We start from the raw sequence: 6,000 nt of genomic DNA, 5'->3' as shown, positions 1-6,000 counted from the left end.
GAGTGATGCGGGTGATGAGGCTTGCTAGAATGTCAACAGATGACAAGGAGTGCAGATGGGGGGAGTGAGGGAGAGAAAAGGAGCGATAATGTGATGAAAAGAGAGAAGTATTCCCTGAAAACCGAGACTTGAAAAGAAATGATTAATGAGGCCAGATGTTAAGTTTCTCTTAGAATGAATCATCACATTTCCCATGACGAAGCAAGCAAAACAACCCCCTGTTACCCTAAACATCGATGCAGCAGAAGAATTATGTCCCTGACTGAAGAAAGTATAATCCAGTTCTTTTCTGGCTTGAGCAACTTTTGCCTTACCAGGTCAGGGCAGTAAATTGATTAAATGCTTTTGGCTTTTGCTGCATGCTGACATCACTTATTCCAATCCATACCTCTTTGGTACAAAATAAGGTCTCTTACACTCGGGCTCGACCGCTTTGTTGTGCTTGTGTGTCTGAAAAAGATAATTATGGCATTTGCAAATGAGTATGAATCTGCAGTGCCTCAACGATGATGCTCGAACACAACAGATCCTTCAGAGACGCATTTACCAGCAGCAGAACCTGACCTCATTTAACAAATCAATGCCATTCATCTTGTGGGCCGGAAGAATTGTAGAGCGAAGTGAGGTAAAGAACAATGTGAAAATTACTACCCCGCAGCATGTGGGCAGGTATACAGTAAAAGGTGGATGAAAACAATGACAATAAGTAGCAACAAAAAATACTTACACATGGCTTACTCCCCACACCCTGAGCAAATAAGCTTAAGTTAACTTATTTATTTACTGTATCTTGTTTAACATGCATATGGGTAGAAATGTAAAACCCACCAACATACTACCAAGCCTGTGCAGAGACCAAGAACTATTTCCACAAACATATTTGACAAGAGATGCTGCGAGGTAGAGGTAGGATTGATCGGCTCTGCGTGAAGATATGGCACACTAATCCGCCTGAAATACTTGATGACATTGTTTAATATGTTTTGGTTAAACGAGTAACATGCTCTATGTAAAAAAAAAATGTTAAAGTTCACTTTTGAGGGTTGAATATGACATTGCTTTAACGGCAATGCATATGAATATAAGAATGTGCAAGCACTAACCATGGGTTTAGTAACATCTTAGAATAACCACGTCCAGTAATTCTACCCATAATCATGTGTTTTAGAATCTTAACCCTGACCATTTGTGATTGGGAGCTCAGTGGAAAGGTTAAAGGACTGTGGACAACGTGTTGGATGGGTCCTGATCCCGGGGTCTCTTGTATGATAGTCATCAGTATGAAGCCACCCTCCCCTTAATAAGTGACCAAATCAACAGTGTGCAGTGATTGAGAGGTGAACCCCTTATTTTGCCACCTCATCATGTTTTTTTTTGTTGCTTTTGAATCTTTTAACTGTCAGATTTCTGCAGTGTTTTGGTTTTTTGTGTGAATGGTTTTGTGATGACACTGTCTTACTATCACTTCTCCAAAGCTCACAATAACACCATGGCTGTTCTTTAAGTAGCCTATCTGGTAACAGTGTTTTACTCTCAGTTTAAGTTTGATGCAAACACTGAGTTGATTGGCAACAAAACAACAAAGAATTCACTTGATCGCGAAGCTGAACACGTCTGGTAATTCTACAAATATTTCATGTCATTTCAATCAGGCTCTTGTTGAAGGTTTTTCAATGTTTTCCTTCATATGTTGGTTCAGCGGGTTGTCTGTGAAGTGCAAAAATAGTCTATACAGCATTGTCAAAGTCTGCTCCAGTTAAAAGACTTGTATTCACTTTGGAAGAAACTAATGGTCCAAAAAGCAAAAGGAATTATTAGTCAGTCTGGCTATGTGCTCTGAGTGCATTTGTTTGGATGCCCTCAGGGCACCACTATTAAGCACCCCGGAGGACAAATCGTTTCTCAAATTCTTTTATTCCTTGTGCTATTAGGCTGTTAAATGCAGAACAGTTGTCTTCAAGTTTATGTCTTTATATTTTGATCCTTTCACCTAATTTTCTTCATAAGGCCATATGTGGCTCCTCTGGGAGCCAGATGCTGATCTGCTGCCACTAATGTGTTGTTTTTGTGCTGCTGTTGTAAGTTTATCAACCTATTCATTTTCATCTTTTATACTAGGCAAACTGGGAAGGCTGTCGAACTGAATTGCCAGTGCAGCATTAATAAAGCTTTTTGAACTGAACTAGTCAAAGGAAATAAGAGTGGGGAAAATGTAGAAACTATAATTTATTTTTTTGCATTTATTCCAAAACGTCAATGTTTTGTGCTGTAGACAGTTAAGGCTATTATATATTCTGTCATGAACTCGGGTTGGAGTTGTACATTTGCATAGTGGTTGTTTCTCTGTGGTTGAGATATGGAAGGCTACTTTAATGCAATCTGCAAGCTCCCGTGCCAATTGTGTTGAAACATCAGTTTCAAGATTTCAAGAAAAGTATAACATTTGTAAAATGCAGAAAACAATCATTACAGAAATAATGGGAATCGTGGTAATTTTATTGCAATTTGAAGTCTATTACAAAACAGCAGCGTTTAGGAAAACTCAATAACTAAACATTCTCCACGTACATATCAGATATATCATATCAAATGTGTTCAAGAGGGAAATTCCAAATATCAAAACATGAAAACTGCCTGAGTGAGTTTTTAAGAATTGCTGGTGAATGAGATCCATTCCTCTCATCTCAGTTTGGAGGGAGACCAAACAAGAATGTTTCCTAAATACTGAATTCTTCCTTCAGGCACCTTAGGAGATTTCTATCTTGCAAGGGAAGGAAAGAACTTGCTGTGCTTCTCCATCAGGCCGTGATTCCTCTTTTCAGTCGGGTTGGTTAGGTAGTTATTTCAGCTCTCCAGAGAATCCCTCTCCCTAATAACCTGCAAGTAAAATGGGTCAGCCATAAAACATCAACTGAAACTGTTGTTAACTTACCATGTCAGAAAACTCATTTAAAATCCTAAGTGGAACTCCAGCAACCCAAATCATCCTCGAGCAGTAATAAAACATAAGAAGACCTAGTGCACACATAGCCAGAAGGCATCTAGGCTTCAGTCGTCCCCGCTGCCCTCGCCAGCAGAGGCCATCCATAATTAACCCTACTCTGTCAAGTCAAAGCAGCAGTCGTAACATGTCCCCACAAGTCATTCTAACCCTTCTCCCTGCATCGTTTTCTCCGCCATCAACTCATCGCCAACATCTGTCGCTCCCTGCATAAGGATTGCTGTGAGAGAGGGTGAGGGAAAAAGGCTTTGATCTGCTGTGTTTCCTTCACAGCTCTCCCTCAAAGGCTTTGGACGGCAAATGATACACAGACCAGAGGGGGGAAAATGTGTTTCTCATTTGCGTTTGTTGAGATTGATTTATGTGATTTATTCCCTGTTAGTACAGAGTCATTGAGCTATTTGGCTACAGGGTAATAATGTGTTGTTCTTAGCAAAAAAGCTAAATATATAGTGTTTTGGGGTTTTTTTTCTCGCTTGAATGTCATTATTCCTCTCTCACCCCTCTAAATCTCAACGAATGTCCGTATGCATAAAGATTTCATTAATTCCAGCGATGGGGACATGGGCAATTAAAACGTGTGAATCAAAGGAGAGAAAGAGGGGAGGTTCAGGGTGCACAACTGACTGAATCAAGGGGTCAGAAAGGCTAAGTCAGAGAGAAAGAAGAAACAAGAAAAAGAGCAAGAGACAGTGATTAAAAAGTGAAAGAGGGAGATTGATTTGTCTGTCCTCCTCTAGAAACTGAAATAAGAACCAATCAAATGTGTGAGGGAAACCAAAGTGAGAGAAGTGTAGGAGGACTGGAGTCAAATCTCAGATGGGAACCATGTGCACAAAGACATGAGGAGAGCACGATTTAAAGATTCATTTGTCTCAAACTGAAAACTCCTATGGGAAGAATCCAAATAGAAAAGATGACAAAGGTATCACACAGATGATGTAAAACAGAAAAAGAAGACCGAGAACTTGTAGATTTATCGTATCTGGCACAGGTCAGTTCTGCACTTTGAGGGATCAGCATGAAATTCTGCACCGACATTCCCCTAATCCTGAAGAACGAATCCTTCTTACATTGGCTGATCCCTCGACTTTTCTTCAGGCACCATGATATCCAGATAATACATCGTGGTAGATTACATTCTTGTTGTCAGTGGGATGAAAAATGGTTTTATTTATTCATGTACTGATTTTTCTTGGACAGTTTCACATCCAGAAATCTGCATGTTCCAACTCCACACTGTGAATAATTTAACTGTTGAATTCAACCAGTATAGCACCCTAATCAAAGATTAAAGACTAAAGAAGCAAAGACTTTAAACGTACTGAAAGAAGTTACATTTGTTGTATTCCTAAATGTAACTTTAACACGTCGTTCTGACATACTTGAATATCTATTGTGAACCACAACTGGACAGTATGATTTCTCCCAAAAACTGTGATCTATAGGTGAAGTTGGTAGGATGGATCGAGCCTTCATGCAATCCCAATAAAAGTTTTTTGTAGAATGACCATTTTTCCAATGTCCAATTTCCATTTTTGTCACATCATTGCGGAAAAAAATTATGCTAAAATGAAACTTTTGCTAAAGTAACATAATCAGACCACCTTGGTGACATCCTGACACGTTCTGCCAGAAATGAAAGCCTTCTTCACCCCAACTTTAGCACCTTCTCAATTATTTTGCCAACAAGTTGAGCAATTTGACATTTAAAAGACAGCTAAAATATATATAAACTTGGTTTGCTGTCACTGCTCTTTTTGCTTTCTGCTTGCACCCACCACCTCCCCTGCTCCACCGACTTTTCATTGCCAAACAATGTCATACTGTTGTCATTGTTGCTTGCTCTGTTCTAGAGGGTTTGTTGCCTTTACAGCAAATGGAAGGCACTCCACCTGAGGATGCTGCTGTTCCCTGTCTTGGCTTCCATGGAGCTCATGGAAAAGTCGGGAACTTCCTCGGAAAAGAGCCATACCGCCAAACATAATTGTATGCATTCAGAATAAGCTTCTGAAATTTATATCTGTTTCTCGTCTCATTTTGACGAGAGTGGTTCTGACAGAACTATAAATCTTTTTACGTGTAGTCAGTGTTGACAATATGTTGTATCTGATCGTTTTCAGAAATGGTTCAGTTGTTCATATATAGTACTGAATCAAAAGGATATTTTAAATACATATCCCTGTTTTTTTCAGGAGACTTGACTGATCCTTTACAGAACATGCAAACCATGTCGGCATCTGCACCATCTCTGAGGGGGCCGCTTTTAAGCAGGAATAAAACATTTTAGGCATGATAATCTCAAATATTCTGTTTTCAGGTTTTTTTTGGTGAATGACATATTAACAGTATTCATTTATTTATCTATTGGGATTGTTAGTACTATTTTTGTTTTTGTTTTTTGTACTGTTTAGTACAGTTTACCGGTATGGGATACTTTTCAGACCCCCTCAGCAACTTTTGTTCAAGCAGTTGGCTGCAAGTCTTGCTGCCAGAGACCAGTGCAACAGTTTTGAAATGCTTATGTGGTGACCCAATTTGACATCTGGCCTAAATGGACCACTTTTCAGTCACAACTTCAGACTTGTTTTTCCATCTGACAACAGACGCATAACTGTGAAAGTGAGTAGCTTTATTGGGAATTTGGCCGTATAGATATAGTGTATGCGATCATCCACCCTACTTGTTACAAATTTCACTCCATGTTGAAGTCATGTGGTCCCTATTAAATTAACACGTTAGCTCCTGTTACGTTTTTGTGGGAACAAACACAGAACCACTGGTGTCCTGCTGTGGGCTGTCACACAAAACATTTTCAGTGACTTCCCAACAGCTGACAATAACCCACACGTAGAGGCAGCAGAGGATGGTACAGTGAAATTCGGGTTAGAGTTCAAAGGGCTGAGAAAAAGCATGCTCTGCTCTGATCTTTGGCAGAGGAGTGGAAACATTAACATTCACCCCGCACAGCCAGGTTTTACCCCTGCATCTCTCCTTTA

The sequence above is a fragment of the Odontesthes bonariensis genome, chromosome 18, assembly GCF_027942865.1.
Source record: "Odontesthes bonariensis isolate fOdoBon6 chromosome 18, fOdoBon6.hap1, whole genome shotgun sequence".
NCBI lineage: Eukaryota > Metazoa > Chordata > Actinopteri > Atheriniformes > Atherinopsidae > Odontesthes > Odontesthes bonariensis.
Note: the sequence above shows the minus strand (reverse complement) of the source record.